The 22921-nt window shown below is 41.9% G+C and overlaps 1 protein-coding gene across 1 annotated transcript in view; it reads right to left on the bottom strand.

Moving 5' to 3' along the window:
- Nucleotides 1-5190: 5190 nt before the first annotated feature.
- LOC109391531 (serine/arginine repetitive matrix protein 1-like) overlaps nt 5191-22921 on the bottom strand; it is a 120742-nt gene continuing 103011 nt past the window's right edge. The window contains exon 4 of the mRNA XM_019659171.1: nt 5191-6225. The gene's annotated coding sequence lies outside the window, so the exon portion shown is untranslated. The remainder of the gene's footprint in view (nt 6226-22921) is intronic.

Genomic DNA, 22921 nt, shown 5'->3' on the forward strand with positions numbered 1-22921 from the left:
CCCCGGCCGCCGCGCTGCCCTTGCGCTCTTCGGCCCCGCTGGGCCGCCGCGACCCGGTGCCCGCGAGCTCCGACGGCGCGCCCGGGGCAGCGCGCTCCCCACCTGCTGGGCCGCGGAGCAAGGAGCCGCCCCGCGCCCTCTGCCGGCCGCAGGCCCCAGAGAGGGCTGCTGTGGTCCCGCCCCGGCCCGCGTCCTAACGAAGTGTGGGAAAGGAGGCCCCAACTCTTCCCCTCCCCTCGGGGCGTTCCTCTGACTGCTGCCGGGAAGCGGCCTCGAACCCCAGCGTGCTTTCAGCTAGGCCGCCGGCCTGCAGCCTCTCGCTGGGCTTATCTTTCAGAGAAGGTTGTGGAGCGGCGAGAGGCCCTGTGGACCGGGAAGGAGTCGGTTCTGGGCCCGTCCCTCCACTAATTTGTTGTATTACTTTGAGCTGGACACATCCCGCGGGCCTCGTTTTTTATTCTGTAAAATTGGGAGGTGGTTGCCTAGATGATTTCACAGGCTGTTAGACAAGGGAAAAGAAAGATCATCTGCCCCCTTCGTTGCACTGATGAAAAGAGCTGACTGACACGTCTGGCTCGGCAGTAATTCTGTGAATTACCCAAAATGTCTAACGTTGACAGAGTTTTCCCCTCAAGAGGGCCCACACCTTTCTTCTTTTCCACCGGCTTTTTTTTTTTTCAATTCTGTAGTGGAAGTGCTACTTCCAAAAGTAGAGTGTTTCTTGTCACCAGAGGAATCAAACAGCTGCTGAACAGGCTTTCTGTGCCATGATGGCTTTATCTGAAAAGCAACCCTTATTCCAAAGGCTGGCAATATAATACCTATCTCTCTCCCCGGGTTGTGCAAAGGATTGATGCATGCGTCACTGGCTGCGGAAGTACTTTGTGAAGCATACATCTATCCTGTCCTGCTCTCATTCCCAGTTGGCTGCTTTCACGTGCCACAATCCTTTCACGTGCCTGCTATCTCCCAACGATTTCTGCTAAATGTCTTCCAGTATTTTCTGCCCAGTTTTAATTTCCAGCAACCTCTGTAAATCCTTAAGCCCTTCACACCGCTTCTCCTAACTGAAACCTGACTTTGCTTTGAAAACACCAATCTCCCTGGCATCCCTCTGAAGCAGCGGGCAACTTCTCCCAAAGGCTGTCCTCCATTCTGCCATCATTCACTGCGATCCCCTAGATCAGCATCCACTTCCTGTCCTGCGCATGAAACAACCTTTAGCCCACACTCCGCATTCATTTATAGATTCATTCTTTTATATATTAATTCAACTAATTCTTGTCAAAGACCTGTTACTGGGGCGCTGGGCCTTGCCTCCGTCTGGTTTAGCAAGACCTCTAGCCACCTGCAGAGTCCCCATCCCCAGTAAGAGCTGGTTTAGTCCCCTTCTACAGCACCTGCCTCCTACTCCAGTCCAGTCCAGACTGTGTGAAGGTGCCTACAAGTGAGCCACGTGTGAGTTAATGCTGACTCCTGTTGGGGCTACACTCTAGCAACTGCTGGTTGCCAAAGCCAGTGGACGTTTCAGTCCTCCCATGCCTTTCTACAGCGCCTGATACTGCTGACTCCTTTTTGAAACTGTGCTCTCTTCCTCTGCCTTCTACATCATTCCGCTTTCTCCACCTGTTTTCTGACCTTCCCTTTTCTAGCACTTGTCTTGGCTGCTCCTTTTTCGCAAAGCCATAAAATGTTGATATCCTTAAGGTTTTATTTTGTCCCTCCTTTCCTCTCACCTAGATTGACTTGGTTTGTTTCCGCAGCTTCAACTGTTAATAACACCTGCATCTTTTCTTCCGGCCCCCACCCCCAACACCTGCAGCTCAGTGTTAATTAACTTTAAAACATCCTTAGGATATGCAGTGCTGAGATTTTGTTGAATGATTAATGAAACTTAAGGTATTATTTATATTGCCATAATCATCTGTAGATGCTAAAGAAAAAACTTTTCTAGGGTGAGACTCCTTCTTAAGTTAAACTCTTAGTAAAACCCTTCTACTATTTTCTTCTTCTACAAATCATAATCACTTGCCAAAACAGTTATTACCCACTTTTTGTGTACATGTGTGTTAAAGTACACATATTTACCATCTTAACCATTTTGAAGTGTACAGTTCAGTGATTAAATACATTGTTGTGCAGCCATCACCATCATCTCTATAACTCTTCATCTTGTAAAACTGACTCTCTATACCATTAAACAATAATTCCCATTCGCTCCTCCCCCAGCCCCTGGCAGCCACCATATACTTTCTGTCTGTATGATTTTGACTACTCTAAGTGGAATCATAGAATATTTGTCTTTTTGCGACTGACTTATTTCACTTAGCATAATGTCCTCAAGGTTCATCCATGTTGTAGCATATTGCAGAATTTCCTTCCTTTTTAAGGCTGAATAGTCTGCCATATGTATAGACCACATTTTGCTTATCCATTCATCCGTCAAGGGACACTTGGTTGCTTCCACATTTTAGCTATTGTGAATAATGCTGCAATGAACATGGTTGTATAAATATCTCTTTGAGACCCTGCTTTTAATTATTTTGTGTATATACCCAGAAGTGAAATTGCTGGGTCATATGGTCATTCTATTTTTAATTTTTTTTGAGGAACCTCCTTACTGTTTTCCACAGCAGCTGTACTATTTTAACATTTTCACCAATAGTACACAAGGGTTCCAACTTTTTCACATCCTTGCCAACACTTGTTGATTTGTGTTTTTTGTGTTTTTTTTGTAGTAGCCATCCTAATGGATGTGAGATGCTATCTCATTGAAGTTTTGATTTGATTTCCCTGATGATTAGTGATGTTGGTCACTTTTCATGAACTTATAACCTGCTTTTATCTCTCCCAATTGGTCTTCTCTCCTCTAGCCATTTTCAATACCTGTCCAGCTCCATCTACTTTTCCTAAACAGGCTGGCTTCCTTTCTCCCAACTAACCCCCCAGGAACCATTAATGCAGGGGCAAAAGATTTATTAGTTAGGTTTACTTTTTGAACCCCACAACAGCCTCTCTGAAATCTATTTACGTTAGTTATTTAAGTGAAAGTTCCTTTACTCCCAAAGTACAATGCCAATCAACAAGTAGGACTGACTCCTAAATGAAAGTTCTTCGAAGAGAGTTGTTAGATGAAAATGTAAGACATTTAACTTTATTACCCAAATAGATCTGGTTTTAGTCCAGGTCCTATGAACCCCATACATTAATAATAATCCTTTAATAGAATAGAAACATACTAGTTATGTGACCAGGGTCTGTAACATACCTGTTGAATTTTCTCCGAAGCATAATAGATTCCAAGTTCTATAAAACATCTGGCTAGAGTACATGATCAGTTACTGAAGCAAGAACTGATTTACTTGTGACACTTATTTTCAAATAATTCTTTGTTTTGTAATGAAACAAATTCATAAAATATTCAAACAATAAAGAAAAGTACAAAAAGTAAAAACACAAACTCCACTGAGTCAGAAAAAAACATAGTGAACACCTTTCCATATATTGACTATATATTTATTTGCACATATAAATACAGTAAGGTATTCAATTTTACATAATAAAAAATCACACTATAAATGCTCATTGATAATCTGGTGTCTTTTATGGTACAGTATATTTTCATCATTAAAATGGCTGACTACTCTTGCATTGTATGTCTCTTTAACCACTTACTTAACCAATCCCTACTGGAAAACGTTTACATTGTTTCTGGTTTTTGTGTATTTATTTTTGTAAACTGATATGTAATTCTAATGCACTCCTCTGTGCACAGTTTGAAAATTATTTTCTTAAGTTAAATTCCTAGAAGGTTAATTGCTGGCTCAAAGGGTACATACTTGTTTTTACTACTGATCTCCAGAAAAATTGTTCCAATCTATGGTCCTACCTACAATGCATGAGCCTGCCACTTTCCCACAAAATGAATTTTGTCAATTTTCCTTTTAATAGTCTTTAATTTCTACATTTGCTTGGAGTATAGTCATTAAGAAGACTAAGTTTAGAGTTAGGTAGACCTGGGTTTGAAATGGCTCTGCCCCTTAGTAGCAGTGTGACTTTGAACTGAACACTTTAAACACCTCAGTCATCTGTAAATAAAATGCTAGCAAAGGATTGTTGCAAAGATGAATGGAAATAATATATGCAAAGCACTTAGTATAGTGTTTGCCCATGAGAAAGTAAAACTTAGTTCAAACCAAGGAGGTAACAATCTGCCCAGACATTCATCAGGCTAGAAGAATAGGCACAGATAAAGCCAGCTGCACAGTTAACAGGATGCAGTGTCCCCGAAGGACATACTGCAGCTGTAAAGCGTCATAATAGCTGCCTTCTTCGAGCGACTACTGCTTTCCTACTCACTGAGAAACTTTGTTCTCTATAATCATATGTATCAGGATCTTTAGTGTTTGTAATTATATCAGTTAGAATGGAGCATCCGTCTCTTGCCTGGAGAATCTAAGTCCTTTTTGACAGAGATGTGGAGTTGATTTACAACCGAGGCATAGAGTTTTATACAAGAAGGTTACTGTACAAACATTCTACATCTACCCAAACTTTATTGTTTCCAAAGCAACAAGACTCTAGGTTCACTTTGTGGTCCAAGACTGGATGTTGACCCCTTTATACACACCCATGCTTTACTCTGAGCCTATCAAAATGCTGCTTTTATTTAAGCTATCTAACCTCTGCTAAAGGTTACTATCTTCTAGCATGTGGTATGAAACAAGTATTTCATAAACATAGGGTTTCACTTAAAACATCTAGTGAATTTCTTTTTTTTTTAAGATTTTTTATTGGGGAATTGGGGGGATGGGAACAGTGCTGGGGAGTTGGGGGAAGGGGAACAGACAAGTTGCTGTCCTTTTGTTCTTCAGTTTAGTTGTGGAGGACGTTGCTTCACTGGCCCAAGTTGGCACCATCATTGCGCTCTTCCCGAGTGAGGCACATCAGTCGCCGGCTTCTGGACGGCCGCTCACTGCGGTTGCTGGCCGCTCACGCTGGCTGCTGGCTACACACGGTAGCCCATGGCAACCCACTGTCACAGGGGCTGCAGCCTACGCCGTCACCGGTGACTTCCAGCAGCCCAGCTCCAGTTTGAGCTGTTGTTCAGCATCTTAGCTGTAGAGGGCAGTGTCACTGGCCCTCATATATGGGATCCGAACCAGGGCTCTCTGGTGTCCCAAGCCAGTTCGTAACCATAGCGCCACTCGGCCGGCCCAAATTTCTTTTTAACAATTGAAAATTAAATGATTTTTACCCCCTCATGATAGTGATTTTGAATTATGTAAGTTTCTTTTTGTTCTAGTACCTCCTAAGTTGTTATTTGGGTAGTAAAACTTTTTGCCCAGGAAGTTGATTTTTTAAAGCCAAATAAAGAACTTACAATGTTATCGTGTTCCATTATCAAATACCAGGTTTTCTGATCTCTTTGCCGGGTCTTATTGATTTGCTGCTATAACTTTATTCCTGTACATTATGCAGCAGCTATTCTCTAAAATATTCTTTGCTTCTACATTAGTTAGTTCACTTTTCAGAGGTAAGAACTTAGCAACATCGTCTTGCTTCGCACTTGGTGGTGAATTCTCCAGTGATATCTGCAGCTCCAGGGTGCCTTGGGCCCAGTGGCAATGTAGGTGTGACCATGTTTAAAAGACAACCTTCCTTTCTGCATGACCACTTCACACTTTAAGTCTCAACAGTTGTCCTGTTTCTCCTAAGGTGAACATTGTCCGTGCATTCTAACCTCAACTAAGAAGATGAAGGAACCATACATTTCCTTTGGTTTTTACAACTGAATCTTGGGGATTATATTCTCTATGATGGACATTTTGGTTATGTTAAATTTATGCTTTGAATGCTTTGAATGCTTTCTTTGCATCCTTCCAAGGTGACAATTTCACCTATTTTCCCCAAGCATTAATGATGGAAACACAGGCGTGCGTCTCTAACATATGTAGGCTTCCATCAGGCTTGCTGCAGTAGCTGCTTCTCACTTTTGAAGTCTGAATGCCAAAGGCAGTTGTATATGTAAGAGGACTGGGTTGGCGGTGGTCTGTGTTGTGAGACTTGAGAGATGCCAGCCATTTCCCACCCCCAAGCTCACCACAGTGCCTGCGATTTCAACAACAGAGGTTCGTTCTTTTGGGTTTATAACTTGCTGTCTCAGGATGATCCTTTAAACAAATAATTTCTCCCTGATCATGGTTATTGTAGAAAATTGAGAACCTACAGAGAAGTTTACAAATGAAAATAGAAATTACCCGTAATTCATGACTCAGACACCACAACTGTTAATGTTTTTGTATTAATATTTCCTTCCTTTCCTTTCATATACATGAAATTGAAAAGATAATCTTTTTTAAAAACTCTTTTGTTATGCATTTAAGCAGCTTTACAGTAAAAGAAATCTGATGAATATAAATGCCAAGCATTTCTCTAAATTTACTTCTGGTTCCTTCATTCATTTAATAAATATTCCAAAATACCTACCACATGCAAAGCATTGTGTTAGAGACAGATTAGTGATATAGAATATAGAACACTTTTACAGTGTATAAGAAATGAACATATTTTTACAAATCAGTAATCAGATATGTAACCAGTACATGAACTATTTTGTGAGCTAGCTTTTTTCTCCCAACATTATTTCTTATAGATTTGTACATATGCCTCAGTCTTCTTGTTTTTTAAAAGTTGTATAGTATTCAATTGTACTGATTTCACCATTCCCTATTATTGCAAATTTGAGTTTTTTTCCTCCTTCCTCTTGCTTTTGGGTTCTTCCTTTGTATTTTATTCTTCTAAGGAGGTTACCAAATCAAAGGGCATAATCGTTACTTATTTAAGCAATCTTCTTTTAGAATTCAAATACTTAACAGAAGGAGAAACAAATTACCTTAGAAACTTACAAAATGCCTTAGACTTATGAATTCAATCAAGCAGGTGGTTCTCTTCCCATTTAGGAACACAGGGACATTGAAACAGGTAAGGGCCACAGAGGGAGGGCATAGGCCACCGAAGGTAAAGTTTATCCTCTTCATGGCTCAGCCACACTTTCTGAGAGCAGCAAGAATGGCTGCTCCTTTCCGCCATCATTAGATTAGGTCATGGCTTCCACCAGCCTGTGAGCACACATGAAGGTAGGACCTTCCATATCCAGCATGAAGACAACAGCCCTTGTGTTTTATTAGGCTTGGCTTTCAGAACAAATACCTGCACATTGATGAAATTAACAGCTATTGACACACCAATTCATTCTTTTGTATCTCTGTTGACCAATGACTATGAATTTTCCTGAGGAGATGGGGCCTACCAACTGCTGGTGCTGGGGGACAGAACCTCTGCCAAGGCAGCTGATACATGGGTGAGAGCTCATGGTGGTACTCACTAGTGCTCTGCTGGGGGATCCTCCCTGCTGAGCCCCAACACAACTCATGTGAGACTGGCCATTCCCTGACCAAACCTTCCCTACTGAGCTTCAGACTGCAGCAGATTCAAATAGACAGCTATGGGACCTTCTGGGTGGCTGCAGGGTGACAAAGTTCCACTCTCTCAGCTCGATGGGGTGGACACACTCCCCTTCCCCACCACCCATTCCAGAGCTGCCCAAACTCTGCCATTGGGGTAGAGGAAAGGCATGAGAAAGCAGAGAAGAGAAAATCGCTAGCTATACTTCCTCAGTCCTGAAGGCAAGCAGGCAGGCCCTAACTTTTCATTATATAAGAATCATAAGTAGAGATTTTCCCCATGCAGTCATTCAATAAATATTTATCAAGAGCCCCACCATGTGCCAAGCATTTTTCTAAGTGTTGGGAGTGTAGGGAGTACTATTTCTGTCCTCCAAAGCTTACATTGTGGAAAAAAACAGATAACAAATGAATAAGTAAGTAAATAAATGAGGGAAAGTTTCATATAAGTAGAATATATAAAGCACAAACATTAATGCTAAAATAATCCAATGTATTAATCACTCTAAATCACTCTCAGAATTTCCCTTCAGTACCAAGCTGGAAAAAAATCTAAGAATATATTTCAGTTCAATTTAACGAACCAAGTGCCTACTTCCTACAGTGGTTGGAAAGCTATAAAGATTGAAAAGAGGCTCGCTGCCCTCAAGGCACTCATCTCTAATAGGGGAGTTTGATGTATTCGACTAACCATAATAGTTGGTACTTGTAGATCTTCATTTTGGGAAGGAAGATGTCTATATTTCTATCCATGGAACTCACACAAGTCAAGGATACGCTTCAAGCTCAGCATATTCTGGGTCTACAAGCTCAGAGCCTGCACATAGCTTCTTGTTTGATGAGTGTCTATAGCTATGATTCTGAAACCAGAGGCCCAATGAGTCCAGGGCTCATGCTACTTGTGCCACTCAGCCAACAGACCGACACAGAAGTTGAGTCGAAGAATAAGTATTTATTATCAGAGCACTGGTGGTCTGAGAAGGCAGCAGGTTAACACCTCCAAAAACTGCTTTCCCATTCTCAGACCAGCTTGGGGTCTTTAAAGGAAAATCTGGGCATCCCTCTAGAGCAGTGGTTCTCAACCTGTGGGTTGCGACCCCTTTGAGGGTCAAACAACCCTTTCACAGGGGTTGCCTAAGACCATCGGAAAACAAAAAGATATTTACATTACGATTCATAACAGTAGCAAAATTACAGTTATAAAGTAGCAACGAAAATAATTTTATGGTTGGGGGTCACCACAACATGAGGAACTGTATTAAGGGGTCGCGGCATTAGGAAGGTTGAGAACCGCTGCTCTAGAGGTTACATGACAGGTCTGGGAGGCGGTCTGCATGATGCCTTCCCTGTGGCCACATGATTCTGTGGTGGAGTCAGCAACCCAGGAACAATGATGGAATTAGCCTGGAAAGAATGCTAGACCATAGAGATTGTGATCAATAAGCCTAAGGGTAATAATCATAAGTTTCAGGGTAACTTTCCACAGGGGGTTGATCTATTGTTGAGCTATAGGTAGGTCAAGTAAAGGTGAGGCTGGGAGAGGAGAAGCCTCTACTGTGGGGGTGCCAACCAGGCCCTGCTTCAATTCCAGGAAAGAGTTTATTTTGCCCCTTTGCTCTTCCCCATTGCAGTCTCCTCACTGCCCTCCAGCCCCTTCTGGCCTCCCTTCCCCAACTACCTTTTCTCCGTGAGCTATCAGAAAGTTTGCTACCTCCTTGCTGTCCTACCGTCCCTAGGGTCAGGAGACACTCTTACCCTTGGCTCTTTCCTCATCTAATTTCCTACACCCACAAACTCCTAAGGCAAGAAGAGATCTCGGCAGAACTTACCCATCTCACAGATAACGCAACTGAGGCCTTAAGTGACTCGTCCTAAGGTCTAACAGCTAGTTAGTTGCTTCCTCCAGGGGCCATTTTTTTCTAGGATGAGTTAGAGGGAAGGCTTTCAGGGACAGAGGTGTACAGATTTAAAGGCCCATTCTTGCCTGCTGCTTAGTCTTAGCATGGCAACGAAAAGAACTCTCAGTTGATCAAATAGAGGTGACACACAGAGCAGTCAAATTACCTGGCCACTCGGAGAAGTAGGGGTAGAAGCAGGACTATAGGTGGTTAAGAAATGAGTGGGCAGTGGGAGGTGAAGGCTAACTTGCTTGTGAAGTCTGTTGATGGGGAAAGAAGATGATAATCAAGAACTTAAATGAAGACAAGAGGATTATCATTTCAGTACAACGGAGATATGCACATGTTGGTGGGCAGAGGGGAAGATTATTTATTAAAGAAATTGAAGTTGCAAAGAAGGAAAATAATGAACCAGGCAAGGTTTAGGGGAAGTAGGCAGGGGTGAGATTCAAGCCATAAATGAGGAAGTGACTTGTTGGCTTATTGTGCCATGAGCTATCTGTTTGACTCTAAACTCCCCGAGGACAAGGACCAAGTCAGGCTTTGCTCACCATTGTTCCTCACCTTGTAGGAACTCTATAATATTTGTGGGAGGAATGAATGAATGAATGATAAGGGAACCTCCCAATGCTACACTTAGGTACTCAGTAGCAAAAGCTTAGGTCCAAATTAAAGAGGAAAAGAACAGGGCAAGAAGGAGGTTGAAATATAACACAGATGTGTGCCTTGGCCTCGTTGGCCAATGTACTGGATGACATCCAGTCAGCCAAGACGAATTGTCAGTAGTCACTGCCCTATAAAGAAACTGACCCTTCCGGTGACTTCAGTGCTAATGTTAATTGGAACTGTACACTACAGCATAAAAATATGTATCATCCTGAGTTCTAAATGCCAAGTGAAATTTATCATATAAATCTTTATGAGGACACTGAATAGCAGAGTAGCTGGTGCCCTTGATAGAAATGTTACCAAAAAAGATAGAGAAATTATACACAGGCACAAGGGTGATATTCAAAGTATTTAACAACTGGTATGACACAGAAGTCATCCATCCCTAAGCCACCTGTGTGGCCACACCTGTGTGTGCTGACTATCCGAACTGCACATGGCCGTTGCTTATCTTGAGAGACCAACCGTGCTAAGCTTTTAAAGGGCTCTTCTGCTGGGTGGAACAGAGAGTGTGCCAAAGCAGTGTTGCATGCTTTCCGAGCAACATCTTCCCTCACAAATTCTTAGCCTGATGCTTCTCCATCCAGTTGAGCAGAATTTTACTTGCTGTTCCTTCAACTTTGTCCTCCAGACTTCAGCAAACCCTGATACTGGTCACATGCTTTCACCTCTGTGTTCCTTCACTCATCTCATTCCATAGTCAGCCACACCTGTACCACGCCTGCCCTTAGCTAATCCGAATACCAATTACCTCCACTGGCCTGTAATTATCCCCAGTACTGCCACCCACCTTGGTCATGTGCCTAACAGATCAGATTCTTGACAAGCTTTAACCACAGAAAAGACTCAAAGAAAATGTTATGGCATGGAGAACCGAGGATAGAAAACCAAGCTTCAGGAAGCTGCAGACTGAGAATCATACTAAGAGATACGATTATAATCCCCTGAGTTTTTTTGTGGTCATGTGGAGGCTCCACTTCTAATATTGAAAGATGGAAAACCAAGTACGGAGTGATACACTTCGGTTACTGCTTCAAGCAATAAGGACTTCCCTGTGCCTTACATTGTGTTTTATAGTAAAACCAAAGGCAGCATATCTGGTGGAATGCCTCCAAAAATTCAGGAATGTGTTATCCAACAATCCACAGGCAATTGCCACAACTATTTAGCCTCCTATGGAAGGTGGAATTTACTGCACAGGGTTATAATTAACCAATCATTCAACAGGGTAATGGGCTGAATTGTGCCCCCCCCCTCCCCCCCAAAATTCATATGTTGAAATCCTAACCCTGAGTACCTCAGAATGTGACTGTATTTGGAGAAAGGCCCTTTAAAGAGATGATTAAGTTAAAATGAGATTGTAACAATGGGCTCTAATCCAATCTGACTGTCCTTATAAGAAGAGGAAATTTGATCACACAAAGAGACAGAAGGTGAATATTATGCTAAGTGAAATAAGTCAGACTGAGAAAGACAAATACCATATGATCTCACTTATATGTGGAATCTAAAGAACAGAATAAATGAGCAAACTAAACAGAAATAGACTCAGAGATACAGAGAAAAACTGATGGTTGCTAGATGGGAGAGGGTTGGGGATGGGGGAGAAGGTGAAGGGGTTAGAAAGTGCAAATTAGTAGTCATAATATAGTCACGGGGATATGAAATACAGTTTGGGGAATATAATCAATAATGTTGTAAAGATTATGTAGGGTGCCAGATGGGCACTGGACTTATCAGGGGGATCACTTCACAGACTGTGTAGATGCCTGACCAATATGCTATACATCTGAAGCTGAAGTAGAATAATATTGAATGTCAACTATAATTTTATATATATATATGTATATATACACACATATACATATATAGCAACGGGATGTGGGGTACAGCATAGGGAAAATAGTCAACAGTATTGTAACAGCTATATATGATGTCAGAGGGGTAGTAGATTGGGGGTGATGGTTATCACTTTGTGAGGGGTGTAAGTGTCTAACCATTACATTGCTTTATACACCTGAAACTAAAGAGAGAGAGAGAGAGAGAGAAGAAGGTAAAGGAATTAAGAAGTACAAATTGGCAGTTATAAAAATAGTCATGGGGATGTAAAGTACAGCATAGGGAATATAGTCAATAATCTTGTAATAAGTATGTATGGTGTCAGATGGGTACTAGACTTATCTATGGGGTGAGCACTTCGTAAGGCATACAAATGTCTACTCACTATGTTGTACACCTGAAACTAATATAATATTGTATGTCAAGTGTACCGTATTTGCCGGCGTATAAGACGATTTTTTGGCCCTGAAAAATATGCCTCCAAGTGGGGGGTCGTCTTATACGCCAGGTACACTTCAGATAGACTGCCCATAGTGCTTGCCCCGTGCCATAGTGGCCTCCCGATGCCCGCCCACTTCATTCCACATACCGTTCAGGCATCAGCAGCGCTGCTGGGTGTATGCTCGGCTGTGTGCGATTTTGCGAGTGTGGTAAATTCGGGTTACCGTATATTTCTTTACATATGCATTGAAGATTCGCGATTTTGCGCTATCATGGTGCCTGCTAGAATGTTGAAGAGCTCGCACTTGCGCACTAGTGAGGTCCCAGGGAGATGCTGATGCAAGGGTGGACCAGACTGCTATAGTGACAGGGCGGGCAAACAGGAAGCAGGGACCAATCAAATCAGGCTTTGTATACAGCCAACAGCCAACCACAATACTGCACCATTGTACAGTACAGCATAGAAAATGTCGACCAGTCAAACCCCTATCATCCCTATCATGGCACCAGCCAAAAGAAAGAAGTATGATGCAAATTTTAAACTGAAAGTTATAAACTTTGCTAAGGAAAATAATAATTGTGCTGCTGCAAGACAATATGGAGTAACAGAAAAGATGGTTCGGGACTGGAAATCAAATGAGAAAGCATTAAAGAGTATGCCAAGGGGTAAGTGTGCATTAAGAAGAGGCACCCCACATTGGCCAGAACTCGAAAAACATGTAGCAGACATGGTGGCTCAACATCGCCAAAACGGTTATGTGGTGACACGAAATACAATACGCTTGTTTGCACTTCAGTGGGCCAAATCAAATCTGATATTGTTTTACCTTTTATTTGGTGTGTGGAAGGTGTGCGGAAGAGGGGGTAGTCTTATACGGTGAGTATATAACAAACTCTGTATTTTGAGTGGAAATGTTAGGGGGTCGTCTTATACGCCCAGTCGTCTTATACGCCGGCAAATACGGTAGTTGAAAAATAAATTTTAAAAAAGAGAGACACCAAGCAAACTCTCATGCACTGAGGGGAAACCATGTGAGGACATAGTGGGAAGGTAGCTATCTGCAAGTCAAGGAGAGAGGCCTCGTGAAAGGAAAAACAACAACAACAACAGCAACAAAACCCAAACCTGCCAACACCTTGATCTTGGACTTTTAGCCTCTAAAACTGTGAGAAAAATATTGGGTTGTTAGAAAAGTCATTACGTATTTTTTCTGTTTTTCGTTGCAAATATGCATCATGACTTTTCCGACAACCCAATAAACCTCTGTTGTTGAAAGTCCCCAGTCTGTGTCTTTCACCACGGCAGCTTTAGCTGACTAATACAAACAGGTAGTTACTGCAGGCCTAACGCATAAGGGCTGCAGTGACGGTCTCCTTAACTGTGAGGTAAGAAGGCAGCACCTACGCCTTATATTTCTTTGCTTTCCCCAAATGTCCAGTGACATTCCCTTCACAGAGCAGGATATCAGCACAAATTTTTAGATTTATAGTATATATATAAAAAAGTCTAAGACACAGTCACTACCTTTGAGATGCTTGAAAACTGGTAGTAGAGATAAGACAAGCATGGCAAAATAATTAGCAAAGCAGGAGGACATATGGTGGGGGGAGGAGGGGGTGAAACACTGAGGGATCATGGGAGCATTTGTGGAGAGCTTGATGGCTCGGATTCAAACAGAAAGGGAGGAAGCAGTGGTATTCCTGGGAGAGAGAACAGCATAGGCAAAAGCAGAGAGCTGAAAATGCTTTATTTTCTATCAGGAAGAGAGTAAATAAGCGTGCCAGCTAGAGTGGCATGTTCATGCAAAAACAAAAAAACAAACCAACAAAAAAACACTGCGTTTTGGAGGGTTTTGAATGCCAGTCTCAGAGCTCAGGACTTGATCCATGTCCTAACTCTCTCCTGGAACTAGGACACCTCAGATACTATTCCCTCCTGGTTATGGGAGTTGAGGCAGGGTAAGAGGGGAGGAAAGATTGGCACGCGGAATTGCCGAAGTGTAGGGTGGAGGAAGATCAAGAAACAGCAAACTGGGGCATGGTGAGGATCAAGATAAATGAATCAGAAAGGCAGAGCTCATTATGAGGTAACCAGACTGACCTAGTGGTGCTGAGGCAGACAGGCTCTGCAAAGGAGGTGAGAAGCAGCACTTGGAGCAAATCACCGAGGCACCAGAAAGCAGCACACGAGCATTACGGAAGCCTTGTCTAGGGATGGAGAGGGTGCCATCAAGAGAGAAAGCATTCCAGCCAATATGTAGATGATGAGGGACCACTGAAGGTTGTTGACCAGAGGACAACACAATGGTATTTGAGGAAAATCAATTAAGTACACTGCAGAATTAGAGTTAGAAAGGATAGCACATCAAGACATGATTTGAGGGGCTGGCCGAGTGGCGCGATGGTTAAGAGCTCGCTTGGGACGCCAGAGGGCCCTGGTTCGGATTCCACATATGAGGGCCAGTGACACTGCCCTCTACGGCTAAGATGCTGAACAACAGCTCAACCTGGAGCTGGGCTGCTCTGAGTCACCGGCGACAGTGTAGGCTGCAGCCCCTGCTGCAGTGGGTTGCCATGGGCTACCGTGTGTAGCCAGCAGCCAGCGTGAGCGGCCAGCAGCCACAGTGAGCGGCCGTCCAGAAGCTGGCGACTGATCTGCCTCACCTGGGAAGAGCGCAATGATGGTGCCAACTTGGGCCAGTGAAGCAACATCCTCCACAACTAGATTGAAGAACAAAACGACAGCAACTTGTCTGTTCCCCTTCCCCCAATTCCCCAGCACTGTTCCCATCCCCCCAATTCCCCAATAAAAAAAAAATCTTAAAAAAAAAGACATGATTTGAAAGTTCTGAAAATCTTTTTGAAAACACACAGTTTCATTTTTGTTTGTTCACCATACAGGCAGGCCTTTGTAAATAAATGTTCAACATGAAATGTATGCCCTCTTTAGAATGACTACTTTTGTCTTTAGATTAAGAACATCTCCTAGAGTTAAGTAATCAGTTAATGTCATGGTTTATATATCAAATTCCTGTGAATTTGGATAATGTGAATCACTTCTATGCAGCATAATAATTCCTGGATGAACTAATAGAATTGAGTTCCTAAACCTTGCAGGTTGAGGGTATGATGTTGTATCAATTCTTTGTCTAAAAATTATGGAAATAGGCTCTTGGTAAGGAGGCAAAAATTAATTAATTGGAAGGATATAGGGCAGGTCAGAGAATAAAAAGATCTGTTGGATCACTTGTGCTCAGGAGGCCAGAACCAAAGCAGCTTCAGGGATCTTGGTATCAGGAATGTGTGAACTGTCATTCTATGGCACTGCTTTCAGATAACATAACGTCACCTCTGTGTCTGTATCTCTCAGTTCAAAGTTCAACTTCTGGGATAAAAAGTGTTATTGACTAAGCAAAGAGCAAACATCAAACTCTATGTTGGGGGTAGATGGCAGAATGTCATTACTGACAACCTCATCAAAACCACGTATTAGACATACAGGCAGGAGCAGTCCCCAAGGAAGGAATTCTAAGCAGACAAAAAAGCAACTGATGTCCACTCTACACACTTCCTTTTCCATATTCCAACCTCAAAAGAGCATAGACAGATATTTGGCCAAGATGCTGCTTAAGTGCCCTCCCACCCCTGAGAAGTCTACCTGGCAGAATTAACATTTGTCATCCTGAGACCAAATCCTACTGCTAATGATGAGTTCATGGGCGCTTTTCTATACAGAAGAATCACAGTATACCGTTTGGTTCAACTGTAAGGATTATTTACGCAATCATCATACTATAATCACTGACTAATGATTTATCCAAAAACTATGATAACTTTTGAGGTCTCTGAGGGGGTCCAATAAGTAGTGATCATCTTCCCAACCTGAGCTCTGAACAAACTGAGAAGAAAAACAAAGGAGTGGCAGACAGAGGTTTAAGATATCACTTTTATCATAACTGGTAGAGTCCAAGTTAGAGGGTGTAGCATCAAGTCTTTTTGCAAAGTGGGCTAGTTAGTACAGAACCAAACTTAGGGAGAATTACCCCTTCAGTTGTGGGTAATGTGGGACCAACAGGCTTTCTCACGTGAGTCCCTAATGTTGCCCATTCAGCCAACAGGCGACCCTTCTGGCCAGCAGGTAATTGTTTTCCATCCAACACCACTAGATTTTCAAATTTGTCTCTAGAAAGTGGTTTAGTTCAACAAAAAAGAAAGTTTATTTCTCTAAATCTTTTGGTAAAAAGAAAACCATTCTAGGCAGTGTTCATGTAGGAGTATGTTTTAATTAAGATATAGCTCATGCTATAAAAAATAAACTCCTAAATGTGTAATGTCTGAAACACAATATAAATTGGTTTCTTGTTCATGTCACAGGCCAAATCATATGTTCTTCATCAGCTGAGGCAGCTCTGCCATTTTCCCCACATGGCTTCCAAGGTTGCACTAGTCATCTCAGAATAGAGAAACATGTGAGGGAGGTTCTTATGGGCCAGCCCTGGAATTGTCAGTCAACATTTCCACTCACATTCAGCAGGCTGGAGACCTAACTGCCAAGGAAGCTGGGAAATGTAGTCTAGCTATGAGTTCAGAAAGAAGAGGAGAGTGAGCTTTGGTGAACAGCTATCAATCTCCACCACTGAGTGTGAAGTTCATTTGGGCAGAACCTCATCTGTTTCCCATTGCCTCTTGTGCCTGACATGTAGTAGACAATCCATAAACGCTTGTTGAATAAATAATATAGTGGAAATAGCATGGGTTTCAAAATCAAGAAGACCTAAATTCTAATTCAAGCTTTGCCACTTTCTAATTACATTATTTTAGGCAAGTTACTTACAGTTCCCAAGCCTCAGTTTCTCATTCATGTAATGGAGATAAAACTATGTTTGTGATCTGCTTCCCAGGCCATACCAACCAGGGGTGGGAATGGATAGTGGGTAAAAATATGTCAACAAAAGTTGTACTTGTAAAATGGGCCACTTGTAATATTCTTCCCAAATAGCTCTGGGAGTGGGAAGGGGGCATGTAACATGGAAGCTGGTGGTTGTCCCATAAGTATTCTTAAAGAACTACAGTCATCCAAGCAGCCCATGGAGTCTACCATCTCCTTGTTTTCTGGCTGTGGCATCCTGGGGTGAAGTCTGCTGCCCATTGGTCAAGGCCTAGGCTGAGGCGGCGGGTGGCCTGAGGTCTTCATGCTCCCAGGTTACTCTGTACTCTCTGCTCCCACCATTCCTCCAGAGCTCCGTGGGCTGCTCTCTGCCACGTGAGCTGCCCAGAAAAGGTAATATTTGTTTCTAGTCTTCTGTTCAATCTCACTAGGACTAAGGTAGGAATCCCCAGAGCAGAGTCAGCAGATAATATTAGTGACAGGCAGCTTATAATACTCATGACATCCCTCCCACTTTTACCAAAATTTGCCCCACTCTCCTTAGAATGAGTCATTTCTTAGGACCTCCTTGATTATTCAAGCCAATAAGTCCCTTCCCACCAGGCTTCTGGGTATTCCTAGACCTGTCAGAGCTCTGAATTCAGGTTAGGGGGCCAAACTTGGGCCCTACCCTGACCTCCACCTTGCCCCCACCCTTATCTATTTGCAGGATTGGTGTTGGCATTCAGTGAGATATAAAGTAGGCAAAATACCAGACTTAGTGGTGGCATCCAGCAGGTACACAATACGTGTTGGTTCCTTTCATAATTCTTGGGCTACTTCTAGTGATTATAAACCTTTTTCTACCATTGAATCCATGTTCTAAAATTAAATTAATGAACGAGAAGACTTAACTCCTTACAGAAACATGTTCTTTGTTGATAAACCCATCATCTATCTCCCGAAGGGAGTCCAGCTACATGCACCCTTGAATCTTGGGACAGATGGTTTTAAGTGCTGCATTACTTTGGAATCTAGGGCAAGATCAGCAAATTCACAGTTAAAAGACCGTTTGGATATAGGGCCCAGGGAACTTGAATGCTCCAAAATAGAAAATAGGAAGCTGCTGTAGCCACAAGAGAGCGATATCATGAGAGCAGCATATTTACACATACGATTTTTCCAATTATCTGCAGATATTTACTATACAAATGGGGTGTGGGACTTCCTAACAGGGGTGTTAGTATCCTAACAGCTGCTGTATATGAGACCCTCATTTCAATCCTGACAGGAAGCCAGAATTAGACCTCAAAATCCACCTGGAAGAGAGGAAAGAAAATATGCAAAATAAACATGATACACCACCAACTGTCTTTTGGATGAATTAGAGCCCAGAAAGAAGCGTGGAAAACAAGAGGAGCTTGCAGTCACTGAGGAATGAGCAGATGAGGGCCTGGACCAGGAGGCAGATGCTTAACTGCTTTGCTTATGGCAAGTGTGAGACACTGCAGGAGAAGAATCAGGAGAAGTTTGTGACGGGCTAGATATGGGACACGATAGAGGAAAAGGAACAGAAACAACTGTGCGGTTATAGCTAGAGGTGCCAGTTGGTGCTCCTGAGCTTAACGCACAGAACTGAGAGATAGAAGACCCATCTCTGTCACTCTGAACAAATTATCCATTCCCTCTTGGGCTCGGTTTCCTCATTTGTAAAGTGCCTCTATCAACTTCACAGTATTTCTGTGAGGCACAAATAAGAAGATATGCAAAAAAAGTGCAGCACAAGCTACCATGTTCTGGACCAGTGGAGGAAGTACATGTGACCATCATCATTCTCGTCATCAGGAGGGAAGTGGGAAAGGGATATAGTTTGAGGGAACATACAATAAATTCAATTTTCAATACGCTATAATGCTGGCCTAATGTCCAGATGGAGGTAGCAGATAATAGCCAATGTGGGGGAATGAATTAAGGAGTTAATAAATCAGGGCCATTATATATAACAAGAACATGTTTCTGCAAGGAGTTACCATATTTCCCCATATATAAGACACACCCACACACTAATTTTGGGGCCCAAAATTTGAAAAAAATATATTACATAAAGTTATTGAACTCAAGTTTTATTCATCATAAAACTCATACAACTCCTCATCACTTGTGGGAAATACAAGTAAAAAAATCTACAACCACTGTATAAGACACACCCAGTTTTTAAACCCCAAATTTTTTGAAAAAGGGTGCATCTTATACATGGCGAAATATGGTAAGTCTTCTTGTTTCTTGATTTAATTTTGGACTCAATTGTAGAACTAAGGTTTATGATCACTTGCATGATAGAGAAGTATACACAGGGCATCCAGGGGACAATGTACTAGTATTTCTGTGCTTTGGAGGCCTGGATGTGGCTGCTGCCACACTACAGACCTTGACTGGAGGCTCATTCATCAATGTCTTTGCATGTCCAACAGTGTACAGTACAGAGAAAACGGCAAAAACAAATATGATTGAAATGAGGAAAAACGGTGTTGGAGTAAGTAGCAAAGAAAGGAAGAAAGAATAAAGTGGGAAAGTAAAAAAAGATGCTGAGTAAAGGATATTTGCCCTCTGGGTGTAATTATAAATAAACTAGTGGGGGGAAAAAAAGATTTGCACATACCTAAGAATGTTAATCAACGAACTGGACTGAGTACCATATAAAAACTGTGAGGCAAGTGGTGGTGACAAAAGAAAACTTATGCCCTTTTCCTGAGAAAAGGTAAATCACTCATTGTAAAGGAAATTATACTGTATATGCAAAAAAGAGAAATTGCTGTTTAAAGGAATCCTATGACGGTTCCTCATGTAAAGCAGAGTTCTCTTCATAAAACAATGATCACTCCCATTTATTAAATGGGTGAATTGGTTAATGGCACAATTTATCACTTTAGTAGAACTTCATTGTCATCTACTAGGACTCCTTAGATTAAAATAAAGATGTATATTGAACCGAAAGTTCAGCTAGAGATAAGCCATTTTCTATCTGCTCTCCCAAGTACATCTTGAATAAGTCCCCTGGAAATGCCACACCACTTCTGTCCAAAAGTAACTATGCAGTGAATGACTGAAGGAGCAGGCCCCAGACTTGGGCTATCCTACCGTTTACAGTCTGGTGCAAAAAGGTGAACTAGGTAAGCCTGTTCCCTCTCCTGAGTTTTTGGACTAAGAAACACAGCCGTGGTGGCTGGAACTGAAAAGATGCCAAATTGTCAACCCAAGTTAAAGAGGCAAGAAACAATGAGGAAGCTGTCAGTAGACAGAGGAAGATGGATGTGCAGAGAGAATCAGAGAAGCCTCAAGCCAAACAGATTTACCTCACATGAGGAAGGCAGCCTCCCAATTTCAATTTCAGTGTGTAGACAGCCTTACCATAATGTACCATATATGTACATTTTCTCAGAGATAATAGCTTCCACTTGCTAAGTACTTACTAGTTTCCAGGTCCAGTGTTACCTGTCTTATTTCTTTCCATTCTCGCCATGTTTCTATGAAGGAGGTAATCCAATCCCCTCCAAAGGCTAAAAGAGGCCGAAATTTGCTCAGTCATAAGCCACTAGGGAGTGGCAGAGTATGGTGGACTCCAACCCAAATTTGCCTGACTCTAAAATCTATGCTCTTAACACTACTGTATTGTGACCTGTCCCACCCCCATTCCCATCCTGACCTCCCTGATTAGAATAGACAGACTGAGCAGCTGTCCCTATTCAGAGGCCAAAAAATTGTCCCATCTCCTCCCACCCATTTGAAATATCAAAATGAATCTATCTTATTGGTTTACACTAGGAAAAGCCATAATGTCAGATTATTCAAGAAACGATGCTTGCACAATTGTTTGATGGACAAGGTAGGTGATATACCTGATCTGAGCTCATGCCTTCCGGGGAAGGGGAGGATGGAAGGAATATAGGAGCTGTGAGATCAGGAAATTGGAGAAAGTCCCTTTTAGTAAAAGTTTAACTTAAAAAGTAGATTAAGAAGAAGGCCAGCAAGAGAGACCAGCTGCAGATGTTGATGGGGGTGGGGGTGGTCAGGACAGCATCACTGCTTGGGATTTCAAGAGGCTGAGTGGAATGTGACCCATCCTGTATGGGAGGGGTGAGGCCTCAAGTATGTTGGGAAAATGGGACTTTATTTCGCTGTGAACTAAGAGCTGGACCTTCATTTAGAATGGGGGTAAAAGTTACCTGATAGGGCTAAAAATCCCGAGGTAAAATTCATTAATGAATTAATTGTGTATTTGTTAATATTCAGCCTTTATCAAGCCCTCAATAGGTTGTTAGGTAAGTTTAAATTTAAACAAATGAAACCATGTACCTACAATTTGCCAACTTTGTGTAGTATGTAATCTAGGATTTCCACATTCTGTGGCAAACTGGTTTTGCTCTCCTTGTCTGTGCAACTTGGGATTTAAAAATAAGTTATGTAACAGGAACCCTCGAGAGGAGAAAAGAGAAGTCTGTACTCTTGAGGACCTAGTCGGCTACTTAAAAAGTGCCTCTTTGAGGGTGGGGAGTTAACCTAAAAATCTTACCCTCTCCCAGATTCTATCACCTAAGGGAAATGTTTTGCAAACTGTGGATCATGAAATTAATTTAATTGGTCATGACCAGCACTTAAAAAAGAAAACGAGTAAGCACTGTTTAAAGCATTTTACACACACACACACACACACACACACACACACACACACACACACACCTGTGTACTGAATTAAGATGTAAAATGTATTTCTTATTTTGTTGTGGAGAATATATATACATACATATATATATGTATATATATATATGTATGTGTATATATATATACATATATATATATATATGTATATATATATTTTAGAAAAACACTGCCCTCTTCCCTGGCCTCCCTACCAAAATTATTTTATTTTCTGTATATGTCCATTTTGTTTTCTTTAGTTTGTATAATGAAAACAAAAGGCCTCTTATTTACTTTTCAAATTATAAACATATATTCTAATACTGAATATGCTTTTTCAAACAAGCCCCACCCCTGCACCTGGAGATTCTTATATTTTCCCAGGGTCCAGAGTACCCTGCTGGAGAATCACTGGATGAAGGCATAGGGAAATCTCATCTCTTGAGGAGTAGTAGCAGCAGCAATTCCCAGCAAGGAAAACCTATAAACCTTCTGTTTGGGATGTTTGCTGAGTTTATTTCATCACACTGTTTCCAGAAAGAATGTAGAGGTCAGTGGGCCAAGAAGGGTCATAAACTGACATGTAGGATATGTGAGATCTTAGGCTGATTAAAGTGAAAAGGTGTCACTCTCAGCATGCCTCTATTCTAGAAATGTAAATATTTTAGCCAGGGCGATCTTTAAGATATTAAATAACTGGTCAGCACCACTACTAGACAATCTGAATGAATGCTGGCCATAAACTACCAAGAGGTGTATTCCACCTGAGGGTCACCCTGTACTTAGCAATGGAGGAGAAGTATGATTAAATACCTGGCCCTACACAAACAATATTTGAATTGTAAGAAGACATTTCAGAGCAAAAGTTAGACTTGGTCAATGTCAAGAGATAACAGTGAGGTTTAAGTTATTTTTTTTTTGTAAGTTGAAGCTAGGAATGATCAGATATTATGTGAGAGAGAGTAATAAACAAGACTGAAACGATGAAAGTTCTTCCAGAAAACAAGGACATCTGGAAACAAGAAGGAGGTAAACTAGGTTTAAAA

This window comes from Hipposideros armiger, unplaced genomic scaffold (assembly GCF_001890085.2).
Source record: "Hipposideros armiger isolate ML-2016 unplaced genomic scaffold, ASM189008v1 scaffold_0, whole genome shotgun sequence".
NCBI classification, from domain to species: domain Eukaryota; kingdom Metazoa; phylum Chordata; class Mammalia; order Chiroptera; family Hipposideridae; genus Hipposideros; species Hipposideros armiger.